This window comes from Grampus griseus (assembly GCF_964374135.1).
Source record: "Grampus griseus genome assembly, chromosome: 13".
Classification (NCBI taxonomy): domain Eukaryota; kingdom Metazoa; phylum Chordata; class Mammalia; order Artiodactyla; family Delphinidae; genus Grampus; species Grampus griseus.
The window spans coordinates 86,574,645-86,590,755 of NC_139007.1; positions in this window are offsets into that span (position 1 = coordinate 86,574,645).

The window sequence follows — 16,111 nt, forward strand, 5'->3', positions numbered from 1 at the left end:
TTCCGCACTCCCCCGGGAAGCTGGAAATGCTGTTGTTCTAACCCATCCCACAGGATCCAGTTATTTCTTTAACACCGCCCTAACTACAGGGAGACGCGCTCTTACCTCCTTTTTTAGGTCTTTGTAATGTGATAGAGCCACTGGGTCGTAACCCGCAGGGGAGGGAACTGCACGCCCAGTGGGGTCTCCACCCACCAGCGGGAGGCACTTTGATTTCCCAGGAGACCCCTCCCACAGGAAGCCTCACTTCCCACCTCGGAGGCCCCCAGGCTCCAAAGTTCAGCAAAGGAGGTTGCTGGGAAGGTGGGGTCCCCGTAGGCCTGCACTGTTTTTCCCAGGGGGCAAAATAGGTCAAGGAGCAGTCAACACCCACCTCCTCTCTGACAGCCTGAGAGCCCCTGACCAGCAGCTGAAGGCGCCCGCAGTCCCCGATACTACTGGGTGCGTACCTGGCATGGTAGGTTTCTTCTTCTTTTTTTCTTTCCTATTTTTATTTTTATTTATTTATTTAATAATTATTATTTTTTTTGTGGTACGCGGGCCTCTCACTGTTGTGGCCTCTCCCGTTGCGGAGCACAGGCTCCGGACGTGCAGGCTCAGCAGCCATGGCTCACAGGCCCAGCCGCTCCGCGGCATGTGGGATCTTCCCGGACCAGGGCACGAACCCGTGTCCCCTGCATCGGCAGGCGGACTCCCAACCACTGCGCGACCAGGGAAGCCCGCCTGTTTTTATTTTTAAGGGTGAATGATATGTCACATGATATATTCACAAATAAGTAGGAAATTGTTTATCAGATCCTAGGTTGCACTTTTTGGTGGGAAAAATAATAACTGTGACCACATGCATCCTTTAGTCTTTATTAAAAAATAGATTTAAAAAATAATTTTATTAAGGCATGTTTTACGTATCATATAATTCACTTATTTCAAGTACGTAATTCAATTATTTTTGAGTCACTTTACTAAGTTATGCGACTGTTACCATAAATTAGTTTTGGAACATTTTTATCAACCAATGAGATCCCTCATGCCCGTTTGTAGTTAACCCCCATCCATCTCTTCTGCCTTTTCCTGACAATTCATCTAAATGGAACCTGCACTACGCAGTATCTTGTGTCTGGCTTCTTTCACTTGGCCGAACGTTTGAGGGTTTTGCATGTCATAACATGTATCAGTAATTCATTCCTTGTTGTTGCTGAATAATATTTCACTTTATGAATATCCCACATTTTGTGTATCCATCACTCTTCACGGATAACGTTGATGTTTTCATTTCTCTTGGGTTGATACCTACTTAGTCATGTAGTAAATTTATGTTTAAGTTTTCAAGAAAGTGCCGAACTGGTTTCCGAAGTGGCTGCACCATTTGCATTCCCACCTTCAATGCGTGAGAATTGCTGTTTCTGCCAAACTGTTTTCCAAAGGGGCTGCACCATTTGCATTCCCACCTTCAGTGCGTGAGAATTGCTGTTTCTCCACATCTTCAGCAACATTTGTTCTTATCTTTTTTTTTAAGCCATTCTGGTGGTTTGTGAAAGACCATCTCACTGAAGTTTTTTTGTTTGTTTGTTTGTTTTTGAGGTACGCGGGCCTCTCACTGCCGTGGCCTCTCCCGTTGCGGAGCACAGGCTCCGGACGCACAGACTCAGCGGCCATGGCTCACGGGCCCAGCCGCTCCGCAGCATGCGGATCCTCCCGGACCGGGGCACGAACCCGTGTCCCCTGCATCGGCAGACGGACTGTCAACCACTGCGCCACCAGGGAAGCCCCCTCACTGAAGTTTTGAACTGCATTTCCCTTCGGACTAATGATGGTGTCTATCTTTTCATGTGCAGATTAGCCATTCCTGTATTTCTTTGGTAAATGTCTATTCAGATCTTGTGCCCATTTAATTGGGTTGTTCTTAATGAAGTGTAAGAGTTATTTGTATATTCTGGATCAAGTCCTTTATCAGATATGTGCTTTGCAAATATTCTTTCCCAGCCTGTTGTATGTCTTTTCAGTTTCTTAATGGTGTCTTTTGCAGTACAAAGAAGTTGAATTTTAATGAAGTTCAATGTACCAATATTTTTCCTTTTATGTATAATATCATGCTTTTGGTGTATCTGAGAACCCATTGCCTAAACCAGGATCTGGAAGACTTTGTCCTGTGTTATCTTCTAAAGTCTTTACTGTTAGCTCTTACATTTAAGGCCCGCTTTGTGTTAAATCTTGTGTTATGAGGTGTGGGATCTACATCCATCTTTTTCCATGTGGCTATTTATTCGTCTCAGCATCATTTGTTAAAAAGACTCTCCTTTCCTCAGTGCATTGCCTTGGCACTTTTGCCAAAAATAATGTGACCATAGATATAAGGATTTATTTATTTCTCAGTTCTCAGTTGTGTCCCATCAGTCCAAGTCTCTGTCCTTTTGGCAGTACCACACTATCTTGATAACTTTAGCTCTATGGTAAGTTTCGATAGTGGGAAATAAAAGTCCTTCAGCTTTGTTCATTTTTTCAACATAATTTTGGTTATTCTAGGTCTTTTGCAGTGCCATATAAATTTAGGATCATCTCGTAAATTTTTTTAAAATGTCTGCTGACATTTTTATGGAGGTTGCATTATATCTACAGATCAATTTTGGGAGAAGTTACATCTTAATAATATTGAGTACTCCAACCTATGAACAAGGAAAGTCTTTCTGTTTGTTTAGATCTTCTTTAATTTCCCTGAGCAACGTTTTTTAACTTTTAGTGTACAAGTATTGCACTTCTTTTGTTAAATTTATTCTTAAGTAGTTTGTTCTTTTTGAAACTATTGTAAAAGTAATTGTATCCTTTTATTCTCACATTGTTCATCACTTATAGAGAGAAATATATTTTTGTGTGTATTGATCTTATATCCTGTGTCTTTGCTGTAATTTTCACTACTTCTATTAGTTTTTGTGTGTATTCCTTAGGATTTTCTACATACAGGATTATGTCATTTTAAATAAAGGCAGTTTGATTTCTTCTTTTCCAATCTGGATGCCTTTTATTTCTTTTTCTTGTCCTATTGCACTGGCTAGAACATCCAATATAAAGTTTAAAAAAGTTGCGAGAACAGGTATCCTTGTCTTTTTCCTAGTTTTAGGGGGAAAGCATTCAGTCTTTCACCATTAGATATAATATTTGCTGGATGTTTTATGCAGATGTCCTTTAACAGGTTGAGAAATTTCCCTTCTGTCCCAAGTTTATCTAAAGTTGTCTTTTTTATTAAAATCATGAGTGAGTGTTGGATTTTGTCAAAAGTTTTTTCTATACTTATTAAGATAATCATGTGAGTTTTGTCTTTAATTTCATTAATATCATATATTATAGTAATTGGTTCTTTGGCCTTAAACCAGTTTTGCATCCCTGGCATAAATCACACTTCTTCACTGCGTATGATCCTTTTTATATGTTGTTAGATCTGATTTCCTAATATTTTATTGAGAATGTTTGCCTCTAAATTTATGAGACATATTGGTCTGTATTTTTCTTTGCTTTTGATGTCTTTATCTGGCTTTAGGGTCATCATAGTATTGGCCTTACAGAATGAGTTGAAATGTGTTTCTTCCCCTATTTCTGGAAGAGTTTGTGGATTATTGGTAATTTTTTCCCTGTAAATGTTTGCTAGATTTCACCAGTGAAGTCATCTGGGCCTGGCATTTCTTTGTGAGAAGATTTTTAATTACTAATTTAATTTCTTCACTTGTTATGAATCTTTTTAGGTTTTCTATTTCTTCTTGAGTGAGTTTTTGTAATTTGTCTTTTCTAGAAATTTGCCCATTTCATCCAAATGGTTGAATGTGTTGGCATAACGTTCTTCATAGTATTCCCTTATAATCGTTTTAATTTTTAAACAGTCAGTGGCAATTTCCCCTCTTTCATTCCTATTTTGGTCATCTGTGTCTTCTCTTTTGTTCTTGTTTAATCTAGCTAAAGGTTTGTCAATTTTGTTGTTCTTTAACACAAGACTTTTGATTTCATTCATTTTGTTGCTATTGTTTTCCTGTTTTCTATTTCATTGACTTTCACTCCAGCATTTATTATTTCAGTCCTTCTGCTTGCCTGGGATTTAGTTTGCTTTTATTTTTCAAGATTCTTCACATGAAAACGTATGTATTGGTTTAAGTTCCTTCTCCTTTTCTAATATAGGCATTTAAATCTATAATATTCTTCTAAGCATTGCTTTAGCTGTAGCCCATAAGTTTTGATATGTTGTGTTTTCATTTTCAAGTGAAAGTCTACTTTGGGGGAAAGGGAGTCAGTAGACTTTTCTTTTGGGCTTTCATTCCCCTCAGATAACATCATAAATGTGGACCAAGATTGGGAGATCCTAGAGCTGCTGATGCTACTGAAGAACTCTGCCTTGGTCTTATTTTTAGTTGACTCTCTCTTCATAGTTCTGCTGTGCACCTACCAATACCTTCGCTCCCACCCCATCCCCAAATATTGGTTTAAGAAAAGAGTATCAAGCGCATCCAAAGAGTCCTCCTCTCTTCTGAACAGCCCCATCCTCTTAAGGCCCAGAACTTATAGGGTCACCCACCACTCTATTGGAGAGAACAGAAGTACAAATAAGTTAGTCCTTTACCCAGAGTCACATGGCCAGCAGGTGAGAACCAGGGTCTTAACCAAGTCTGTCAGACTCCAGACTCATGCTCAACCATGACTGAAACCTGCCTCTATACACAGTAAAATATCATGGGAGTAGGAAGAAACCCCATATAGGTTTCACTAGGTGCTCAAAGCCCTCACAGCGAGGTCAGGAAGAAGACCCAGACATGGTCCTGACAAAAGTCTATACATTTCAGCTCTGGGGAGAGGCCTGTGGACTCGGGTCATCCCACTGAATTGAGGCGACGCTATCAATTGCCGTTTTCCTCTTCTGTTGCATCTTGATGAGAAATACACCTTTTCACAGTGCAATGTCTTGATGTGCAGCACGACCTCTTGGGCCAAGCCCGACCGCTTCTGGGCTTATATAACAGAGCAGGGAGGCCCCAGCAATGACACAGACGGATGCTGTGGGCTGGTCTCCTTGGGGGGTTTGCAGTTACATGCCTTCAGGAGCCTTGCGTGGGCCACTTACAATGCCTCCCGTTGGCTGTAGGCACCTTGGCTCAGCTCATGTCGGTTCCTGTCAGGGTCATAAGTCAAGCAGGCCTTTGCCTCTGAGGATAAACTGTTGCCATTGGGCTGACGACATGGTGAGTCCCGGCTCCTGCCGCTTTTAGGACAGCAGCCTGCCTCAGGGGTTCCAGCGTGAGCAAGGAACGAAGCTAGGAAATCAGAAGAGGGTCAATTCAGAGACCCAACTCTGCAGAGCAGTGAGGACAAGTGAGGAGAGCTCTCTGCACAGGACTGCATCCTCATGGCAGGAAGGCAACTGGACACGGCTTGTGGGGCCCTGGCCCGGGAGACACCTGCATGAGGCAGGAACAACCCAGCGGGTGACTCCAAGGAGGACCTGTGCTTGGCAGCCGGAGCCCAAGGTTGGAGCAGAAAAGCGCTGGGGGACCCGGTGGGGGGCTGGGGGCTCCTGCACATTCCCCTGGAGGTGCGCCCCCAGGTGGGGGAGGTCCGCCTGGGTCAGCCTGAGCCTGCAGGCCACCGGGCACACCCAGTGGAGAGGAGGAGGGCCCGTAGCTCCTGGGTCACTTCCTGGCTAACGTAACAGCAAAGGCTCACGGGAAGAATGGGTCAGAAAGGCTCCGGCCCCTCCTTCCAAGCCTGTGCTTGCCTCCCATCCCCCACTGTGCCCCTCGGTCCCTGGCTCTGTTTGCACAAACCTCTCCAGCTTGCCTGCGTGGCACAGACGTGGCATTCCTCCTCTGTCCCCTCACCATGGCCCTGGCTAAGACGCTTCCTGCCCTTGGCCTGCCCTGGGACCAAGGGACTTGGTGCTCTCCGTAAAGTCTCGCTAGCATCTAAAGATCACAGTTGCACAGTCTGCAAACAGCTGCTGCCCTGAGCCTTAGGGAGTGGGGCCCTCCCGGCCCCCTGACCTCCCACCAACTAAGGGGAATGCCGGGCGCAGCTGGGGGGGCCCCCTGCTCCAGCCATTCAGCCAGAGTGAGTCTGGTTGGTCAGTTACCAGGAAAGAGCATCATTTCGAATCTCACCCCTCCAGCCATCCAGGCCCCCAGCACGTGGGGAGGTGAGGTGAGAGGAGAGGATGGTAGAGAGCTGGCATTTATGGGTGTATATAGTAGGAAGGGGCAGGGCTGGGGGTGAGAATAAGGCCGGAGGGCTCCAAGGGCTTTGGGAGATGATGTAGGAAATAGGAAACATTTTGGAATACTACCTTGAAGTACTGGAACAAGTAGCTTCTTCCTTTTCCTTTCTTTTTTCTTTCTTTCTTCTCTCTCTCTCTCTCTCTTTTTTCATGAACAGCTCTCCATCATTACTATTTGTTCGTCTGAGGCTTTGTTCCAGGGAAGAAAAAGTCATTTTCTTGACTTGAGCTCTTAAAGAGACGATAGACGTTCTGTACTTGCATCGCTGGGGCAGCGGTCTGACAGCTAAAGCACTTTGACTGACAAGATCCAGCCTCTGTTGAGAGAGAAGGTTTTCGTGGACTTCTGAGAACTGCGCTTTGAACATAAATGGCAAAGTCTGAGCAAGGAGGATGCTACACAAACCAGAGGTTTGGGAATATAGGAAAAGACCGTTTCAACTGCATTCCATCCTCGAAAGAGAGAGAGGATGAAGCTGCGGTGGGGTGCACTCTGAGGAGGTGCCTGGGAGACCCCCGCTGCTTCCCCCTTCAGGACTGAAGCCCTGGGGTGGGAAGGGGGGCTCCAGGGGACAGGACAGTCACCTGGCTTGCCAAAGGGGGTCCTGGAGATTGCAAGTCTCAGAGAGAAGTGTGGCTCCCACGGGGCCCCTGAGCTGGAGATTAACAAGGACCCAGGTGGGGGGCAGGTGAGCATCCCCAGGGCACTGGGGTGGGGGGAAGAGCTTCGGGTCTCCCAGGACCGCTCCTGGGGGGGGGGGAACGGCTGAGCGCAGACCGTGGTTCCAGGTTCAGATGAGGTGCAGATGGTGGTTTGACTGTGGGCAGGAGCCACGTGCCACCCGCTGTGGGACGTGTGATGAGGGTCCAGCCAGGCATCGTCTTGAACACCAACCAAACTTGGACCCCTAAACCCCTACCGTGTCACCAACTGCTCCACCCAGCACCCGAGAGCCGGGACGGCCCCTCCTGACCACACGGAGGAGGGTGGAGGGTCCTGGGGCAGCCCCTGGAGGGGCAGACTGCCCGCCTCAGACCCCCTCATTCTGTCCACCCAACAGAGGATCAAAGGCCCTCCGTCCCTGCCGCCTGTCACAACTGGCTCAGATTCCCACGCCCTGCTTTGCAATAACAAACCCACAGTCGTTCAAACGACACGAAGGGTCTCGTGTCACGAGCCAGAGCCCTTCCCTGGGCCCCCTAGTTCTCAGCTTAGTTTTCTTTCCTATGTTTTTCAGTAACTGAACCCAAATTTCAATGAGGACAAACGATGACACACACACCATCTAACGATTTGCCGTCTCTGAAAACTGATTCCATTCCTCTCACTGGTCTTGAGCGCAGAGCTGCGTGCTGGCTGTTTCTCTGGTGTCCTTCTTGCCTTGAACTCTCCTTCCCCTTTGTGCCTTAAAAATAGAACAGTCTCCCATACTCTTTTACGGGATGAGGAAGACATGGGGGCGTTTCTATTACAAAGTAGAGCTCTTCAACTTCCCAGTTCTTCAGAAATGACGGACCAAGCATGTTCCATGGTGTGATTCCCGCTTGCATGTTTTCTGCTGGTTCAGGTGACACACAGCTGAGACTGGAGACAGTTCACCACGGGTGTATTAGTCATCTATTGCCGTGTAACAAAGCACCCCAGAACTTAGTGGCTTAGAGCAATATTAACGATGCATCGTCTCTCACACGTTCTGTGTTAGAAATCCAGCAGAAGCGTTGTTGGGTGGCAGTGGCCTGGGGGTTCTCATGGCTTGTGGGACCGTAGTCGTCTGACAGGTTTCCTGGGGCTGGGAGCCCCACTCCCAGGGTGGCTCACGGAAAGGGTGCTGAGCCCAATTCTCACGTGTGTGTGTGTGTGTGTGTGTGTGTGTGTGTGTGGAAGGTTTTTCCTGCACGATCGCCAACAAGCAAGTCTCCAGAACCAGCTGGGTGTCCAACATTTAACTCAGTTCTGACACCACCTGGAAGGGCTCAGTCCTACCAGACGGCCCACCCGCTCCTTCAGACGCCAGTCGCAGGTCCAGGTTGTCACCTGTGCTTCTGACCGGCTGGCTCTAGACTGAAGGGTCCAACAAACCCCACCTTGGGTTTGATTAATTTGCTAGAATGGCTCACAGAGCTCAGAAACATTTACTTACGCCTACTGGTTTATTATAAAAAGATGTGGTAAAGCAGGGGAACCCAACTCCGGGGCCGCAGACTGGTACCGGTCCATGGCCTGTTAGGAATCTGGCTGCACAGCAGGAGGTGAGCGGCTGGAGAGCGAGCAAAGCTTCATCTGCTGCTCCCCGTCACTCGCATTACCGCCCGAACCATTGCCTCACCCCATCCGTGGAAAAATGGTCTTCCACAAAACTGGTCCCTGGTGCCAAAAATTTGGGGAACTGATGTGATAAAGGATACAGAGAAACGTCTAGATGGAAGAGATGTGTAGGGCAAGGTACGGGAGGGGCACAGAGCTCCCAGGCCCTCTCCAGGTACCACCTCCTGCACCTCTGTGTGTCCCCCAGCCCTGGAGCTCTCTGAACCCCCTCCTGCTGGGGTTTTATGGAGGCTTCATCACGTAGGCAGGTCAAGCATTAACTCCATTTTCAGTCTTTTCAGTCCTAGGGACGGGGGGTGGGGGAGCTTCTCATCCTGGCTGGGTCTTTCTGGTAACCAGCCCCCATCCACAAGCCCACCAGTGTCACCTCATTAGAACAGAAGACACTCCTATCACCTAGGAAGTTCCAAGGGGGTTAGAAGGTCTGTGTAGGGAACTGGGGCCAAAGACCAAATATTAGAACAAAAGATGCCCTTGGTGCTCTTATCATTTAGGAAGTTATGAGGGTTTCAGGAGCCCTGTGCCGGGAACAGGGGACGGAGACCGACACACGTTTTCTGCCGTCTCGCTCTCACCCTCGTAGCCAGCAAGCGGTGATGGTTGTTGGCCTCAGTCCCTCTCCGTGTGGGCCTGTCCTCAGCACTTCTTGCCTTCCTCATGCACGGCAGCTGTTTGCTCCAAGCACCTGATCCAGGAGGTCAAGGTGGGGGCTAAGTGTTCTTCATGATCTAACCTTCCAAAGGCACGCTCGATCACATCAGCCAGCCCCAATTCAGCGTGGGAGGGGGGCTTGGATTCCAGGAGACAGGGCCACTGGGGCCCACCTTGGGGGCTGCCTTCCACAAGGGCTTGTTATCCACAGATGTGACGCATGGGTAAAAGACAGTTTGTAAATAGCTATCATTACTTTTATTCACATATATAGTCGAGTCTCATTTCCCACCTGCGTAGTGTAACAGAAAATAGCCTCTCTTCCCTTTTAAACTAAACCATCATTTGGGGATTGAAGATCTTGAAGTAGGATCTGGGATCTGAAATGAACACCAAACTGTGTCATAGATTTATATTAATTCACAGACTCCAATGAGATCAGGAAAGTGCGGAATGAACCCCAGAGGTGCCGATGGGTTGTTGCCGGGGTGGGAGAGAGTTGACCAGATGACCAGAGAGGAATTGGAGGATTTCAGGGAAGCTGAGATGGACTCAGCACAAACGTCGGTCCAGGTTTGGGAAGCGGCCAGAATCACAGTTTCAAGCTGTGCAGTAGTAATTGACACGAAGACGTCACTGGGCCAGGACCACGTCAAGGGCCGTGGGTGAATGTACTCATTGAATGCTTACAGCGACCTTGAGGAACATGTCGCGATCACTCCCATTTTACAGATCCAGAGACCAGGCCCAGAGAGGTCCAATGTCTCATCAGAAGCATGTGCGAGCAGATGGAAAACTTAGGGTTTGGATCCAGGCTGCCTGAGTCCAGGCACTTACCCACCACGTGACCCTCAGTCTTCCGGCTTGTCCCAGCTGGAACCTGCAAGCACGGAACACAAAGGGCATCCACGACACCCACTGCAGTTACGTCACGCGTGGGTGAGGCTCCCTGAGGCTCCCTCAGTCCTCACGGTTCGTGCATCCAGAAATCTGAACCTTCCACCTGCAAGTCGGACAGGCTGGCTTAGAGAGGTGAGGAGAATGCAAAGGGCAGCTTCCTGTCGCCACCACAGAGCTTCTTTCTCACCTTAAACAGAGCCCAGCGCACGCCATAGTGACCCAACATCTGATTCGGATTTCATGAAGTTTGCTGTGCACAAGCACATAGTCCAGCTACAAACCCTTACAAAACATCTCACTACATCCTAGTTGCAACTGCATATTTTCTTGCTGCACCGCTGAGCCTGGGCAGCGTTTCAATGTGATGGGTGAGGCCATGGATACCACAGAGTCCTAGGAAAAACCCACGGTGAAATGCCTTTGATCAAAACCAGTATAAATAGTCTGAGATCTGATAGCTTAGGTTCAGATCTCAGCCCTGACATGTCCCAGCTTGGTGATCCAGGGAAGACAAGAAGTTCCTTATCCCCTCCCAGCCTGGGACTGTTATCTGCAGAGCAGGGACAGTAACAGAATCTAGGAGGTAGGCTTGCTGGGAGGATTCCAGCAGTTAGAACACACAGAACAATGCCCAATGTGTAATAAACACTCAACAAGTGTGAGTAATGATTTCTCTGGATCTCAAGCAGCCATCAGCCCTCTGACTCACCATTATTTGGGATGCCATTAAGAAAGAAAAAAGAAAAAATTAAAGTGGCGATTAAATAATGCCACTCCATCAACTACAAGACACATCCAATTCTGGAGACAGTAGAATGGGGAAAAATGTTTGTCCTCAACTGGGTGAGACGTGGTATTACCATTGTGCCCAGTCAGTCTGCCAGGAAAACCAGGGCAGCAGATGCCGGCCCACGGCTACGGTGGCTGGACAAGAATGACGCAGTTCGGAGCAACGTCTCTGAACATAACAGGAAGGTGACGTGGACATGGGGTGACGGGGTAGAACCTGGGAAACGGAGCTCGGATCTGAGTTACGTCCCACCTTCACGTAGTCGCACGTGTTCACCCAGTTCGGCAAGTCCAGTGAGAAGAGCAGAAGCAGTACTCACCGTCTAGGGCTGAGATGCTGACTTTTATTCCATTTACTCTCCTAGACATTCTTGATCATGACCTACATGGCGGGCATTTGGTCAGGCTCTTTGGAAGGGAGTGAGGCATGATTTCCACCCTCAAGGAATTTTCTATCCAGCAAAGAGGCGACAGCGATGACTCACATGCCAGCCAAAAGCAGCAAGGCCAACAGTCACAGCAGGTCGTGGGTACCAGAGCGACGTCATCTGCTGTGGGAATTTCCCACAAAACCCCAGGTGAGGCAGGTTTATGATGATTGAGACGCTGATATGGGCCAGAGATCCACCTCCGGCCTTGTCTTGTTCCTCCGTCTTTTTGTATCCCTTTTCCCTCAATTATTTCTTTTTACCCTATTATAGCCTATTTGTGTAAGCCTCTTTAACTGTACCCTGGGACAATGTGCAGAATTAATACATAAGCGAAACAAAATGACACGTACCACGTTGCATTCTCTTAAGGTTCTTAAGGCTAAAATAATTCTTCTTGTATCCCTAGCATTTCTATCTATAAATGGGGGCAAAGTGGGGGGAAAAAGGAAAAAATGGCAATGATAAGAGAACGTAGAAACAGGAAGGTGGAAACATTACAATGTCCGCGTTGCTTCCCGCTGCCAGTGCTGTGGCTGGGCGATCCCTCAGCTCGTCCCAGTACGCTCTCCTGCCCCGTGTTCAGCTGGGGGACGGGGGTCGGTCGGGCTAAGAAGACTGTTCCTCCCCAACCCAGCCTTCTTCAAATGCAGTGGCCTCGGCCCCAAGACACGTGTGACATTGTTTTGCCACATTGTGCTGTCAGACAATCCATAAAGCCAGCTCAGCCCGACTGAGTGGGTGTGGGGAAGACACCCCTGGGCAGGGGACAGCCAAGTACTGCAGTCATGCTCGCCACCTACAGTGAGGGACGGGGTGTGGGCTGGAACAGGTGTGAATAGAGAATGAAAACAGGCTGTTTAATAGTGATTTTCTCCTCTCACAGTCCCTTTAATACTATTGATAAATCATTTTTTCTTTAAAAAGAAAAATGTTTTCCCCCAAGATGTGGTCAGTGAAGCACCGTGTCCCTGGAAGCTGAGCTGCCTCTGAACATCAGAGCCCTGCTCAGGCTTCTGCAAAGGACACAGGATATGGTGGGTGGATGGTGGGGATGGGGGATGGGGACAAAGGCATGGAGGCGTCAAGAAGGGGGAGCGGCTGCCATGGGCTCAGGAAGGAGGTACTTTCAGGATGGACCGTGCAAACATCACAGTGACACAGGTGGCCTTCAGAGGGCTTCCATCAACTGACCGTGAGAAGGACCCACTCAGACAGGGCTTCGTAGACACTGAAGGCGTCTAAACTCTTTAACCATTTGGCAGGAGAGGGTCAGCTTCAGAAAACTGTGAGTCAAACACCGGCCATGCAGACTCCCTCAAAAGGAACTCTCCTCTTCCACCTCCTCCAATATGTATTAATATCCAAAAAGTGGCCCAAACTCGGGGTTATCTTTAGAGATTTCAGCATGGGAGGATCTAGAAAAATGAGGAAAAACAAGGGCCGCAATGAAATAGGATTAAAGTGGGAGTCCTGAAATCTTTAACAAATAGCAAATACTGTATGTAAGAAGTATGCTGTATATGGTGGGAAGCATAAAAATATACTGTGAAAGGTGATCTATCCTTAAATCACTAGCTGGAAAGGTAAAAATTTATGCTCATAAAACAGTGGAAATAAAAATGGCAGCAGATGACCTAATTCAAAGTCTTGTACTGGTGCTAAATGTGTCATCACCATCGCCATCATCACCATCAGCACCATCATCACCATCACTACCCCCATCATCACCACCATCACCACCACATCACCATCATCACCACCACCATCACCAGCATCACCACCATCATCACCATCATCACCATCACAATCATCACCATCACCATCGCCATCACCATCATCACCATCACCATCATCATCACCACCACCAGCACCCCAATATGGCATGAACACCCGCTGATGCCAGGCATGGTGCACAGTGCTTTGCGTGTAATACGTCATGTGGATTTCACAAAGACCATCTACCTTCAAGTGGTCTTTTATATCAGTAGATACAGTAATAAAGCCTCAGAGAGTTCACAACTACACCACAGTCGTTATCTGGTCGATGTTAGTTCTGGGACTTGAGCAGAGATTAGACCAACTCCAAAGCCTATATTCCTAACCACTCTGCTTCCCTGCTCCCCACTGCCCCCCAGAGAGCCCATTGCTCAGAGCTGGCAAAAAGAAAGTAACAGGAGAAAGAACTTTTCCTCCAAATATGTAAACAGTGCACACCTGCTTTTTTCCCTACCAATTATTTAATTTTTGGAAAAAATCCATTTGCATCTAAACAATTTATTTAAAAAAATTCTTGTGATTTCATAAGTGGCATGCACAAAAATGAAACTAAAATCAATGTGAAATGAGTCACAAATACTTGAGAAAGACAAAAACAATCAGTTCTGACAAAGCTGAAATTCAAGACTCATTTGCCTGGGTTGTCTTTGTAATTCCACCCCACATAAACCATCCTTGTTTTCTGCCATCATGGGTTTATCAGAGACATTCTTGCCCTGTATTTCATTCTGAACACATCAGGCTTTACCTCTGGAAAAGTAATTAAGCACTGCCCAGCTAAAAGAGATAAAGATTTAGCACGCATTATACATGGAGGTTAGAATGTAAACACAGAAATCTCAATTAACCTTCTAAGCTGTAGGTCAGAAGGACGGGCTCCAAGTTATAAGGAAAATGCAATGCCCATTTCCTACAGACCCATCCAGCTGGTGGCAGAATTCAGGGCACAATGATTAGTTACCATAACAGGAGGAAAACCAAAGGTCGGGCAGTTCATTTCTGAAGAGACCAGAGCCCACAGCTAACCCCAGATGTTGAGCGTGAGGTGGGGGCGGAGACAGCCCTTCTGACCAGCTGCAACATAATCTCTGAGTCTCTGAGTCATCCCTCCTAGATGAAAGGGTGCCCTGGAGGGCACAAGGGTGTAAGTAAACAGAGAGGGGCATCCCCAGCCTGGACGATAACGTGTGAGTGAGTTCACACTCACTTCGGGGTGCACAGCATCTGGCCTCAGAAGAACAGCCCCCGGGGTGGGGAGCGAGGAGGGACAGTGGGGCACTGGCTCCAGCCCCTGTTTGAACGTCCCGGGCCCTGAGGCGCATGATGGCCCTGGACCCCCTCCTTTTCACCACTTCTCCCTCTCCCCTGACTGTGTCAATCTTCTGCGTAAAAAGTGAAAATTGTGGTCAAGTCTCTGGATGTTGGGTTGGAAACTTAGAGTCAAAAATCTTACATTTCCAGGTGTTTTTATGACAACACAACCTCTGCTTGTTCCTCCGTCCTGGAGGCGAGTCCCTGAGAGGAGCTGGACAGGAGGCAGCCTGTGTCCCCCGGCACTCAGTCCCGGGCCCTCAGCCCAGCGGGTCGGCGGGGCAGCCCCACTGCTCCTCTGGGACCATGAGCCCACCTTTCTTTCCCCCCAACACATGTAGTCATTTCCCAGCACGTAAAGCAGAACTTAATCTTCTAGCATGTTCACAAACTTTAGCAAAGCCACAGATGCCAGTCAAATACTATGCCCCCAAATTCATGCCCTTCCCGGGACCTCAGCCTGTGGCCTCAGTTGGAATTAGGGTCACTCCAGATGTAACTGGTTAAGTTAAAGTGAGGTCATATAGGAGCAAAGAGGGGCCTCTAACCCGACAGGAGTGTTCTCATAAGAAGAGGAGACACACACACACACACACACACACACACACACACACACACACACACGGAGAGGCCATGTGAGGACAGCGCAGCGGCAGGAGCCGTGCGTCTGCAGGTGGGGAACCCCGAGGATGGACGGGCCTGCCAGGTACAGGAAGCAGGACGTGTCCTCCCTGGAGCCTCCAGAGGGAGCTCGGACCCGCCCACACCTTGATGCCAGACATCCGGCCTCCAAGACTGGGAAAGAATCCGTGTCTGTGGTTTGAAACCGCCCAGTTTATAGCACTTGGCAGTGGCCATCTCAGGGCTCTAACAGGACACCTGGCAGCAGGGGTTCAGGGTTCATCCTGTGGCGAGTCGAGCCACACGGAAGCCGGTGCTGGACCTGGGGAGACCCAGTCCCTCCGCTCAGGCCACCCGGCTGCATTCAGGGACCCTTCTGGCCCTTTGCAATCTCAGAGTGGCTCCCTTCCCGGCCTGCTGCGCTCCAGACCCCGGGCCTGAATCACATGCCTTCTCCCCGCTCCACAGCTCTGCGGCGCCTTTCTGACCCCTTCCCATCGTAGGGAGGTGTCTGTCACCGTGCATGCCCCTGTAAACTTCTGACTTCCTGCCCCGGCCCAGGCACCCCTTGCCAATTAGCTTCTAGTTGACTTTAAAATATCCTTTCAGGAGTCCTCATTTACTGGTAATATTTGGATCCCGGCGCCTGGGCCACGGTAGATGTTATAGTTGTTGAATAAATGAATGAGTGAATAAATAATCCAACGAGTAAATAAAAGAATACTCTTCTCCCTATGAGATAAGCTAAAGCTTCCATCGTCACGTATCATCAGGACAGGCTCCCCCATCCTTCTCTTCCCCCACCTGCCCACCCGGAACTCAGCACAGTTACAGGACTCCCAGGCCACCAGCTGCAGCAGCGACATGGAAAGGCAGAGCAAGGGCGCTGGAGGAGGGGAGACCCAGGGGACGGTGACAGCTTGTCCAGAAGGCACCGCAACTCCTTACACGGGATCACTCACCCTCACAGCTTTTCCAAAAGGACACAGCACCACTGCCGTAAATAAACTGTGTTAATGTCCTCTGCTCGAGTCCTGTGCTCTGAAGTGCTTTCTACTGAGG